The 13,617-nt window shown below is 38.3% G+C and overlaps 1 pseudogene; it reads left to right on the top strand.

Annotated features, from left to right (window-relative positions):
* Positions 1 to 13,617, top strand: part of LOC113058714 (roundabout homolog 1-like) — a 220,690-nt pseudogene that overhangs the window by 160,869 nt on the left and 46,204 nt on the right.

Here is a 13,617-nt window from a genome sequence, read left to right as displayed (position 1 = left end):
GGAATTGTTAGCTTTAATATTTCACTGTTTTTCTCTTAAAAGTATGTTTTAATTCAAATCGAAAAACCCTTTGCTTATCAACCATTTTTGTGTGCAGCAAGTTAGCACTTGTTGCAGTGTGGCATTTTGGCAAAAAAAGCTTTGACAAAAACCGAGTTTTTTTTGTCTTTTTTGTCTGCTTTTTGAAGAGACAAAAGGTTCCTGAAGTCATGAGTTGATAGAGCGTGTCCCAGGATCACTAGAGCTCAGATGAAAGACTTTTGTGTGGACTTATTTAGGGTTTCTTAATCTGTATCTGGACGGATATCTATCAACCAACCCACCGGCCTTATTTACAAGGTCTTCAGGTTGTCATCCTCTGCCCTCATCTCCACATCCCGCTCAGACCTAGAAATCAGAGGCACCATTTTTCATTCAACATCCTTGATGTGAAGAACTCTGGGTGGTCTGAAAAGCATGGGAACAATGTTCGGAAGAGTCGACTATTTTGTCTGAATAATGCATGGGTTATGTATAATCAAAAACCGTAGCTCTTTATTATACAATTTTTCACGGCTGGACGACATTTAGGTTCGGGAGTGGGAACCGACAAGAGTAAATCCTGCTCATGTAGAGCATTTGAGATCCCGACTGCCTCACTCACGCCAGTACAAACAGAAGTGAAGTCATCTTCACTTTGCCGTCCCGCTAAGAGCAGCACGCTAGTCGGCCAACACAAACAAAACTGCTGGTGACCTCCGGTGCCTGTGAGTTTTTGCCAGACACACTTTTATAGCTCACGTTAATCAGCCTCAAAATCAGTTAAAGTGTTTTATGTGGCCTTTGTGAGTTAGGGATTCGGTATGAAAAGAATTGGTTTGGATTTAGACAAGCCAACATTTACTCACACGGTGTCCTGAAAATTCTCGAACTCTTGACCAGATTTGAAAGTTCCTTCTGCGGTAACGTCGTGACATCGATAGGTCCCGTTTGAAGAGCAGGTCTCTCGACTTAAACAATGCTTTAAAGAGCGTGCGATCTAATTCACGTCGTCACACGTAGTCTGCGGTCGGCCCGTGACCTCACCGAGTCTCAAAAGCTTTTTCCACTCAAAGGCAGAGATGAAACGGCACTGTGATTGTGGCTGGAGGATGGTGGAGAGCTTCTGAGGGCCTATTCGCTCAGCTATTCACACATCAAAGGTGAACGTCAATGGGCTGCTTCGTATTGTCATCTTCTTTTGTGCCGTGCAGGTGTGCTGCTCCGCTCCAGCAGATGTAGAGCTCCAGATCCTGTGCTTGACAAGAGGAACATATACCCCCCCTTGAGGCATTCAAAAGCAACAGGAGAGGATCAGGTGTGCGTGGCCTGAAATATAACGTGTGGACTGACGGTTTGGGCTTAGTGTTAAATATTTAACTACAGATTTTGCCTGTGGCTTGGGATTGTACTTTATCTTGCTTTGGGAAAGTAGAGCAGCTGGGAGGATTGTTGAGTCGGGAACGTTGCCCCCATGGAGAATTCTTTTTTTTTTGGCCCGCATTTGACTGTATGCAGTGAGGGCTTGTTTTTGTTTTCTTTGTTTAGAGATAGCAAAGGTTGCATCTGCCCTGCTGGAGCGTGTCTGGTCACATCTTCTAGCATTCGGAGCGGAATACAATGTAGCGTTTTAGCTCATTGATGCGCTATCAGTTCTTGTTTTTCATATTTTGGTGCATCTTTGGAGTTTCTACATGAAACATTGAGGCACTTGAACTGACTCTTTTGGTCGTGGACTGAAATCAGTCTCTTATCTTTTTGCAGCATGTGGAACGCAGCAGAGTTTATCTTTTCCTGTCATCACACTGTTTGTTCTGCCGGCACTGAACAGCCCTTTGGTGAATCCGACTTTTTTGGTGGCTCTTCATCTCTTCACTGGACTGTTAAATTAGACATGAAAATGTCAGTATATAAATGAAATAGTTTATCGTATTTGTACTTCCTGTCTTGTTGACCTCCTTTAATTGCATTGCAAGCTAAACTGAAAATTTTTTGAGACTTAGTATTTTTTTATTATTATTGTAATTATAAATGTATTATATATATGGAAAATGTTAAAAGAATTCTGTTTTCCAATGATCTATTGACATACAAAACTATATATATATATATATATATATATATATATATATATATATATATATATATATATATATATATATGTGTATGTGTATATATATATATATATGTATATGTATATGTATATTTATATTTATATATATATATATATCCCCTATTGTAAAAACAGCAAATTGTTTTTTTTTTAGTTGAATTCTTGAAAGAACTATTATTATTTTAAAATGAAAAACAAATAAATAATAATAATAATAATAATAATAATAATAATAATAATAATAATAATAATAATTTAAATGAAAACTATGATCTTGGATAACATTGCCAGGTACCCAGTGGACATATTTTTAGGATATTTTAATATACAGTTATCACTTTAAGGTTTAATTTGTTAACATCAGGTAGCTTCATTAATTAACATGAACTAACAATGATAAAATACAAAGAAAAAAATATTAAAACATGCATTAATCTGAGTTTGTGTTCATTACAACTTTTACTAATACATTATTAAATCATATGTCCTATCTGTTCATATTATTTAATTAAATGTTCGTATTTGCTAATACAGCATGGTGATGTTGGGTTGGGGACAGGCCAAAAAGCATATTTAAGATAAAAGAAAAGAAATAATTCATATAAAGTTCCTAGTTCATGTCAGCGTGTTGAGTAATATATAAATGTATATTTATATTAGTATATAGTTCAAGCTGTCATCAGCAATCTCACACAAATGGTTCCATTTTGTAGAATGAGCCACATATTTTCTCTAGAATATCAGACTAAATATCAGACTGATGTTTGGATGAAAGCACATGTTTTCTGCTAATGCCTCCTCTGTTTCTCTCTTCCTGTCCTGGCTTGATAAAAGGCACCAGCGCTCGGGACCGTCCGCTGACAGCAGGCTTACACAGGCCGCTGGAACAAACACTCCGCTACTTTACTTTGGCCAAGGATTTTCTAACATCTGTCGCTCTCTCCATTCATCTTACACTCATTTCATTTCCTCCTATTTTTTCTCTGTAGCTTTCCAAATGTCATAATCTAACCAGTCGCTGTACACTACATATGTGTTTTACTGTAGTCTTACCATGGCATTTGTGCGTTTTTATCTCTTAGTTGTTGTTTTTTTTTCTTGGAAATGAATGGCTTATGCAGTGGTATTCACTTCCGCTTTATGACACCAAGCCATCTGCACAATGACGATTCGGCAGGACAGAACATCTGCAGTTACCCAAGCAGATTGGAAACAGGCTTTAAAAGAACAGTAGAAGAATCAAAATTGAATTAGCTATCATGATTGCATTATTTAATCTGATTAATAGGAGAATTGTCAATTATGTTGAGCATTTTTAGTCATTTGGCATGTATGATGTTTTGATTATGTGCAAACAAATCAATGAAATTGGCTGTAAGTATGTGTGGAAAAGCTGGCGATACAGAGATGTATTTAAATATGCTGGTGCTTCACTGATGTCCCATGTGCTACCTTTGTTTCGAAGGAGAAAACAAGGAATGACATCAGAGGAAAAGCCTGGCTCAGCACCATAAATTTTTAGGAATATTCCGGATTTTAGTAGTCCTACATTTTGGCAGGGCTCTATAGTGCCTGAGGAAAAAAAAAAAAAAAAAAGAATCGTAGATCATACAGCAGAATGTCTTTACGATGTACAGTAGCAACGTCCGCCGTAAAACATGAGGAGAAATCTATGGCTTTCCTCAGCGGCGGATTCTGAGATGACCTGCGACCCAGTTTTCCACAGTCTTCCCACATTGTTTGGCTTTGTTGTGGAGCTCCGGGAATATTGTAATGAATTTTGCAATTTCAAAGCAACATGCCTGTTTGCTTGAGATAGAGGATTGCATAAGATAATATTTGTTTTCAGAGTTTATTTGAAAGATTATATTTCTTACCCCACTGGCAAATAGTTTTTTTTTTCTTTTTTAAAGCATAAATCTAGCTAAATGAAGGGCATTAGAGAAGGAAAAAGAGAAAAATTGCTTTTGAAAAGTTGTTCATTTGGATAGAATCAAGAGAGAAGTAATGTTATGCCTTTAAGAAGAAAAAAGTAAAATAAATAATTTATAATATTAAAATAATTATTATTATAGTCATCATTATTTTGTAATACGTATTTCTGTTTTGTTTTTCAATGTGCATTCTCTCTCTCTCTCTCTCTCTCTCTCTCTCTCTCTCTCTCTCTCTCTCTATATATATATATATATATATATATATATATATACATACACACACACACACACACACACACACACACACACACACACACACACAGTCTGGTGCAAAAATCTTAGGCCACTAGTATTTTCGTCAACAAAAAATGGTTTTAAGTCAGTTATTTCTGTTTTGCTGTAGTGTGTCAGTATTAAATATCAGTTTACATTTCTAAACATAATTTTTGCCATTAATTGTAATAATCTGGAGAGATTTTTGTTTGCACAAGGAATCTGACAGCAGTCAGTGCTCCACACAGAGATCTGATCTCACCATCATCAGTCTGTCTGGAATAACACAAAGAAACAGAACAAACTGAGACAGACTCAATCCAGAAGAACTGTGACAATGTTTCCAAAATGCTTCAAGAAACCTACAAAGACCTGCAAGAATGCATGCAACACTACCATCACATAATATTTCCATCTTTCCACTCTTTCCACATTGCTTTCTCTCTCTCTCTCTCTCTCTCTCTCTGTCTTAATCCACAGCCATCCTCTCTGAGTCTGAGATCCTTCTTAAAGATAGGGGTTATGAGCACTGTTTCATCTTCCCCAGGCTCATCTGGTAGAGGTTAGCAGGCATGTGGAAGCCATTGGGCTGAAGACCCGGGCTGATCAGAGAAAGATGTGCCTCTCTGGATCTACTGCTGCACATGTTTGAATCCCGGGACCCTTATTTGCTCGGTCTCACTTTTTTAACATTCCTGCCCCTCTCATTATCTCATTCCCTCTCCAATTACCCCCATCTCTCTCTCTCTTTCTCTCTTTCTCTCTCTCTCTCTCTCATTTGTAATCTCTCTTTCCTTGTTTGAGAGGTCCGGTGAGGAGTCTTTAGTAAGAAATCTGATAGATTGTTTCAGACAGTCAATCGCACTGTTTGCAGTTTTTTCCTCAGTGGATCTACCCACTTTTGGGCGTTTTTGCACCACCGGAACTGGGTGTAATTTTAGTACCGGACTGTCTTTTTTGAGAACCAAATTATTTCCTACTCCAGAGCAGGGTCTAACCAGCACAACTGGTACTTCCCGTGACGTAAGTATACACTGATTGGCCAGACGCACTAGAAAACACCCTCACCCACCATGATTTAAAATGCCATGTAAACACACTGTAAACATTGTGACAACTTATTTCACAAGTATTGTTTAACAGTGATAGATAGACAAATGTTGCACTGCCAGTTGTGGTTGGAGATTCTTAGTCCTCCTTTCTGTTCTTTCATTCACTTTACATATACATCGACATTCCATGTCCATGATTGTGAAACCTGCGATACACAACAAAACATAGTTCTTTGTTAACATTATTGAACGTTGCACACAAATGATGTCGCTGTTGCCCAGCTAAAATCACTTCCTAGTACACACTCTTGGTGCGGATGCAACCCTTTAAATGGTACTGGGAAATAGTTCACGCAAAAATCGTTCCATTGCTTTAGTACTGTACATTTAGTTTTGGAACTAAAGTGGTGTGAAAGACCCTATGATAACTGGACTCATGAAGTCATGGGACAACAATTTTTGAACACTGAGGCATTAAATAATGGCTACTGTTTCACATACTATTTTTAAAAACTAGCTACTTTTAGTAAGTAGTAAGCTAAAGTTCCATTCCCAACATAGCCTGAGTGAATATCACTGTCTGTCTTACTGTAACCTTCACGCTCTTTGTCACTCTCTCTCTTTTCTCTCTTTCTTACAGTATTTTATGACAGTAAAAGCCTGTATTATGTTTCCTACTTATGTGACTGACGTAATCCCAGATTCTCATCTTATTCAGTGCATTACTGTCTGATACACACTCTCTCCCATTCTCTCTCTCGCACATGGACTGTTCGATTGTTCCAAAAAACAGCTTGCAAAATAATTAGTTACAGATACACATTGCCAAATAGATACAAATGATCTCAACAAACTAAAATCTCAAAACCAGCTTAATTTTTTCCACCAACTGGCTTTACAATATTTTATAATGTACCACATCTTCCTAGAATTCACTGCTGGAATAATGACCATTCCACTTGAAAGGTATGGCATTAATTTTAGCACGCCAATATGAGAAAACAAGGCTTTAAACTTGTGTTGAGAGTCATATGGAATGTTAATACCTCTTAAAAAATACCTCTTTTACTGTCTATTATCTTTTGTATTTTACTGTTTTCCTTTTTTTCTTTATTTTAAATTATTAATTGCTCGTTAGTAAACAAATTTATTATAAATTTTTACATTTTATAAAATAAAAACATGGTGGTAAACTTGTGCACAATCAAATGAACAAAGAACATTCAATGTTTTTATTTTTATAAAAAACGGTGTTAAACGAGTTGCACAATCAAAATGAAGAGAGAATATTTTAATTATTTAATTATTTTTATTTAAAAAAAGAACAAGGTGGTAAACTTAAGCTGCACAATCAAAATAAACACTTTTAATTTTATGTAATTTTATTTCAACTTATTTTAGAAAATGAGGTTTAAAACAACGCGTGCATGAACATTTGTCGCATAAAAAAGTTTTATAATCAGCTATCATAGTAGTAGAAAGGTTAATGAAAGTATTTGACATTTCTGTTTGGTCGTTTGATTGGTCAAATCTTTGTTGAATACAACATACTTTATATAACTAAAATGCATAATTTTTCATTATTTTTTCAAAAATCACTTGCATTTCTTTGTGTAAAATTTTTAATTTAACAAATGACTGAGTGCACCTTTAAGAAGACCTCACTGGCTGATCTTCTTAAGGTACTTGGGGTATTTTTGCTGAACAAACCGAAAAAAATGTAAGAAAAACAAACCAAAGTGGTAACCAGCACTTAGCTGAAACCACTGATCCTTTCTTAGCGATCGCACTGTAACTCAGTGTCCTGATATATCACTTTACCCGTCATGCTGCCAAGACTCAGTATTGGCCTTAAGAATAAATAATACATTTGTACTAGCAGCTCACCGCAGTCCCTGATCTCCAGACCCACGTCTCCAGAGTCTTCTGACGGGAAACCAGAACACGGTCGGAGCAAAGCTGGATTAACCCACTCTCCTGCTGCTATGGGACGCACAATCTACTTTTGTATACGTATTTATGTTCATTTTATGTGGATTTATGAAGATCTGTTTGGTGTTTATGGCTTTGGCTCACTAAGACGTGTATCTGTATGTAAGACGATGGAAACAGCACACAGGCTGGATAACTACTACAGCTGTTGGCTTTTCTTGGCACGCTTCCTGCTCCAATCTTTCACACACGCACACATTTATTTCTGCTCGTTACTCATGGTTGCAAATATGTGGAGATGGTTGCCCAAAGCTTGTAGTATCTAATCCTTTTGTCTGATTTAGCCTATTTGTTTATGCGTGTAAAAATCTGATTGTTTAAGTATGCGGCAAATGGCAATTTTGGTGCAAAGCATAAGAATAAAGCTCAGAATCAAGCCAATAAACAATACAACTTCATTCCAAACAAAAGAAAACCCAAAACGGCTACTTCTGACCCGTGTCTACACCATTATCTAGCCACAGATGACAACTTGTAGAGTATTGTGTGGTGTGTTACGTATGTAAGTGTGTGTTTCTGAAGACCTCAGGCTTATGTTACGGTCCCTGGGGCTCGATGGTCCTGCTCGCTGTGCCTTAGGCATTTCTGCTTTATTTTGGAGGAAAATATCTGGAACAGACAACAGTACGCCTGTGTTCGCACTGACAAGAGCTTTCATTTGCTCAACCGTAGTTTTCTAAACAAATCATCCATTTGTCCCACCGGTTTTGCAAGTAGAAACTGGAGATGAATGTTTAACTTGAAAAGCTCTAACAAAAGGCCAAATGTAGCCACAAAATTTGTTTAAATCATTGATTAAGGTTTTTTTGGGCTGACGGGTGATCTAAAGTGACTCGAATCATATCATATATCTACCGCCCATAGCACTTTTGCACATGCAAACACCTTTCACATTTTGATCAGAATATGCTAAATTCTAGTCCAATTTGTTTTCGATTTTTAGTGAGACTCATTTTATTCTTGCCGTCCACTAATTGAAACTGTCGTTCGTTGTTCTCCGCTGTGGCGGTTTACCGTCCTAGCTACATGAGGACCTGTCAAATGCTCTGCTGCATTTCTCTTGACAAAAAGCCCTCTACACAAAACACCACCATCATTCAAGTGGGCCGTTATAACTTGTTTGGACAGTATATTTGGAAGCGTTGTGTTTTTATTACAACGTTTGTTTACCCCCTCGCCATCAGTGCAACCCTGTTGTTTGATGACGATTGTGAACACACACCCGGCAGCGATTCTGTTAATGACAGCGGACGCTGAGCACTGTGGGAAATGTGACAAAGGCTTGATCAAACTAATAGCTACTTCGTGTTTCGTTTGCCTCCGAGGTTAAAAGAAAACGGTTGGGGACCATGCAAACAGTGTGTTTTCAAAACCAAGCAAGTTATATCTGATAAAAGATATACTACTGTTTGTTTTAGCTCTTTTAAATTGAAAGTTAGCTGAAAATTCTGCTTCTTAAGCCAAACCAAACCTGTATGAACACAAAATATATTTTAAAAGTCAATGGGGTTCAAGCAACCACGGAAGAAAGTGCTCTTTTTTCTGGTTTTAAATGAGAAGTAAATGATGATATAGTTTGAGAACTGTCCATTTTCCCAGAATGCCTTGCTGCATGCTTAACATGACCCTGAACGTGGGTTGGTGACCTCCTGCCGTTCTTCGAGTGCCTACGAACAGCTCTGAGCATGTTAATAAACAGGTCTGTTAAATAGACTCTCTGTCTCGTGCGCTTTTTAGGGTCGCCGTTCTGAATGAGGAAGGGGCTCCTATCAATAGCTGTTTCCTTTCAGGTCCTCTTCCACTAGACTTGATGAATTAGCCCTTTTCTTAGTCCGCCACCATAAAATAACAGGTCACTAAAACCTGACAAGGACTATTAATCAACCGAAACCTTTTCCATTCGATTCCAACTGCATTCATTTGGCATCTCCAGTGACTTGTTAAATGTTTTTCGTAATCGTAGCCAGTTAGGCCAAGTTTCAATCCCTTACGCCCACCGAAACGATGTTTCCCTCAAATGTGTTTATTGATAGTAGCGTCATTGTTTAAATCTCTTGATTGGAGCTTCCCTTTTTTTTCTCTCGTAATCCCTTCTTGCTGGAACCAGCCAGTTGGGGAAAGTTCAGCATAGTCTCCCAAACTCAAGTCTTTTCATCCTGATTTCATCCTTTTTTTCTCTCTCTGTTAACACTCTTTAGCACTCCCAAATGAGTTACAAGACCCTCTAAATCACCCAAATGAAGTACACTACATGTCCTGTACCGTGTCTACCACCCCTAAAAAAACAGGTCACTAGGTAATTGAAAAGTTAAGGGAGGACTTGTCCTTCATCAGCACCAAGCAAAGCATATGGCCGTAAAATCCTGCGCCTGCTGTTTCATTTCCACAGGCCCCCTGAAGAGTAACAGACCGTGGAGGGGTTGAAAAGAAACCTTTATTTCCACACACATATCAGAGAACGGGCTGCGTTTTGAGGTCACTGCGAGAGCGATAGGGGAGATTTGATCTGAAACGCCACTGTCAGTCATGCTGGTTAAGTATTTGGGTGCTTTTTTTTTGGAGAATTCGGTCATTGCTGTTTATGTACGCTCTATGGCACTGTTTACCCCATCGCCAGATGCTGTACACACTCTCGCACATGCTCAATAGAAGTTTTCAATATTGCTTCGTTTCCTTTGAGATCCCACCCTGCGTCCCGTCTCCTCAGAGACACCTGATCCTCGCACACACCAGACCTTGACTGTCCCACCACATGGGCGCAGGAGCAGGGGGTTAAAGCCCCGTAGCAGGGGGCCTTCCTTTGAAGTCGAGACTCGCCAGGAGAGCAGTATCAGCTGCGGTGAGCTAAAGAGAAAGAGGCAGAGTTGTAAACCCCAGCGGACGCAGCAGCTCCAGGCAGGGTTGGCTCGATGTGAATGCACTAGTGGGTTCGTATTCCCCAATCTCCTCTCAGCTCTCTGCTGCTAATGAGAGCAGCATATCGATCCACTCTTTGAGACTTTAGGCAGGTATAGTATGTCCTCGCTAAAATGTGCAGCATTTCCAGCAGCAAGTTCTGGGCCTCACATGCACCAGAGACCCTGCAGACAGCGGAAAGGGTTGGAGCATTAGGCAGTGATGAATGAGGTGGGCACTCATGATGGTTTGGTGGAAAATAATGGAGGGAGAAACAATGGAGGAGGCATTTGGGGAGGTGGAAGTAAACTAGAGATTATTGTAGTTTGAATGCCAATGTGGGCTTTATATATTTATATTTTTGCCATTTGTAGTTGATTTTAGGGCTGTAATTTGAGTGAAACAATATATTCACATTTATGTGCTTGTGGTTGCCTATCAGGAAGTGATTAGATTGTGAAAAGTGTGCATCACAAACCAGAATGGAGCCAGACTGAATGCTATTTAAAAAAAAAAAATTACTAAATAGCTAAATGGCATTGACCAAAAGCCTGTGCAGTCTAAGTGACGTCAATGAAATACAAAGTCATTGTACAGGAGAGCAAGTTATTCTGTTTTCTTGGAAATGTTGTGCAGTGATAAATAATTAGCACATTAGTTGGGTGGATAATTACTTAAAGATTTAATAACGCTGTTGAATATGACATTGCAAATAAATAAAAAGTAATACTATGCATTTTTATTTTATTATTTTATTCATACAAAATAGTAAATTAAGTTGAATTATTATTATTATTGATAATAATAAATTAAATATTATTTTGTTTTATTATTCAATGAGTAATTTGAATATTTATTTATTTTGTTATTATTATTTTACTTATTTATTTATTCATTTAATGACAAAGTAGAAGAGTTTTATTATCGGCCCTATATCGTTTATCGGCTATAACAATAATTATTAGTGTGTCAACTAGAATTTAAATCTGGTTCATCTCTATGGTATTTATCAAAAGTACAGTGGTATTGGCATTTGATGCTGTCATTATTTCATGGTGCCGCCACGGTAGTTTTTGTAATGGCAGACATGAAAATAAACATTTTTCTGGCAGTTTCGTTCAGCTCTCCATTCTTCAGTACTGTTTCTTTTAGCGGGTGGTCTCAAGTGTTGGATAACCAGCAACTGGCACAACTCCAGCTTCGATCTGACCTGCAATGGTGCGGTGACCCGGGGTGAAGAGAGTGTTCTAAATGAGGTCTCGCTCATATTTGTCATCCCCACATTTTTGTATTATGTTTAGCAGGCACCATGTGGACAGATGATCCGGAAAAGAGAGGAATGTGCGCTGGTGTTCCGTGGGTTCACATCTGGGAATGATTGCATTCACATGCGCACATTGTTCATGTGGAATTGTTCTCGCAAAACTGACGTCCGCGTTCTAGTTTCTGTTTCTCCAAATATTCTCACGTTTCCTTAATTTTGTCCCAGTGACATTTCGTCCTCTACGTGATGCCTTGTTGGACATATGCAAGAAGTTATCGATTGTTTGGGTGAAGTGATTGAACATGATGATGTTCGCAGTTCCTTTTCATTTCTAGAGCAGAATTCCCCATGGTTTGAAACCTACAAACCTGAAATGTTTGTTGAACCATATTTCTTTTTGCTGAACACATTGGTTTTGCAGTGGAAAAACAGGTTCTTGCTAGTTGGGCTGGTCAATTTTTGTAGTTTTTCTAGTTTAGAACGACCTGTAATTCTATTCTGGCTGTGGTTAGGCAGTCTAGTGTGGACAAACCAGCATCCAAAAACACAATATATCTAGTCTTTTCACCATGATAATGCTCAGTAAGCATCCAAGCATGTAGATATAGTGATTACAATACACATTATTCTTATTTAACTGCTGTATTTGGATAATTCCCCATTGTTTCTCTTCAAGAGTATGTAGATTCCCAGTGGAAAAGGCACACAATCCTGTTCTTGACAGATCTTCCCGTGTCTTTGCCAGCTCTGGGTTTTTTGAAGTGCTTTTTTTTAACAAATCTCCAGTTCCCAAGTGGCTCCAGTAGAACACTCCAGAAACCCTCAGTTGGTGGCTCAGCAAAATCCATTTCATTTCCGCCCAACATAGCTCGAACTATCATCTCTCTGTAACCAGCGTGTGGTATTAAATATTCATTTCATTAATGTTGAAGGCATATCAACACAAATCTCATTTTAATTTGACATTGCCACATCTGTTCCGAATTTCTGTGAAGCATGAAGTTCTGCAAATTCTGGAAACTGAACAGCCACATTTAGTTCAATGTGATGATTTGGATGGCAGTGAAGAAGCTGAGCAGACTTGAAACTGTTTATACACCAATGCATCAGTAGTATTTGGTATCATTCAAAACCGATATGGCCTATATTTGATCATTAATCATGTAATTAAAGGTGATTATTTATTTAATGTATTTTTTTATTTAGGATATACAACCAACATAAGTTAATAAGTAACAAGAAACCATGAATTGTATAGTATAACCCAAGTCTTAATGTACATGTTCTTCAAAAATCTATCATTTGTGTTTCACAGACAAAAAAAAAAAGGTTATATTACTTATGTTGGATTAACTCTATAAAGTGAAGTGCTTGACTTCTCTCTCTTTCTCTCTTACCATCACTCTTTCTGTCTCACTTCAGTGGTTTATATCATTTCCAGGACTCTATTCCCTTTTTGTAGACACATGTTCACAGACACACACACACACACACACACACATACACACACAGAACTTTCCCCACAAGACCCTGTTAGAGAGGTTATCAAGTTTCTCAGCTCAGGGTGCAAATCAAGCGTGGGCTGGTTTCACACAACTGTACAAACTCAATCCAAGTTTGTTGATCCGGTGAGAAAATCAGAATCCCAGTGCTGATCCACGGACAGCAAACACAGTTCACATTAGACACTGACCCTCATCTCTCTCTCCACCGGCCAGTGATCTTCTGCCCTTCATGTGAGTCGTTCCTCTATAGACTGCCTAATTATGCCGGTCGGGGAAACGAGATGCCTGTTGAAATCCTTGGCTGGAACGAATGATATGCTTGAGAGATTGTTACAGAAAAGTGACGGATAAAAGAGAGGGAGAGAGGAGGAGAAGAAATGATTTCCATTTCTTTACACCTCTTTTCAGTGGGGTAAAGGGGGACTTTTACCTGTTGTGACACACAAGCAGTAGAAACTGGAATCATATGGCCAATTAAGTGCTTAAAGTCTTAAAGGAATTTGGAGGCAGTCAGGAGTTCAGGTTACCTTGAGCATCTCACTTTGATCTAGCGCTGAGGTTAATCGTGCCG

Source organism: Carassius auratus, chromosome 40 (genome assembly GCF_003368295.1).
Source record: "Carassius auratus strain Wakin chromosome 40, ASM336829v1, whole genome shotgun sequence".
Classification (NCBI taxonomy): Eukaryota; Metazoa; Chordata; class Actinopteri; order Cypriniformes; family Cyprinidae; genus Carassius; species Carassius auratus.
This window is presented reverse-complemented; position numbering and strand designations above follow the sequence as displayed.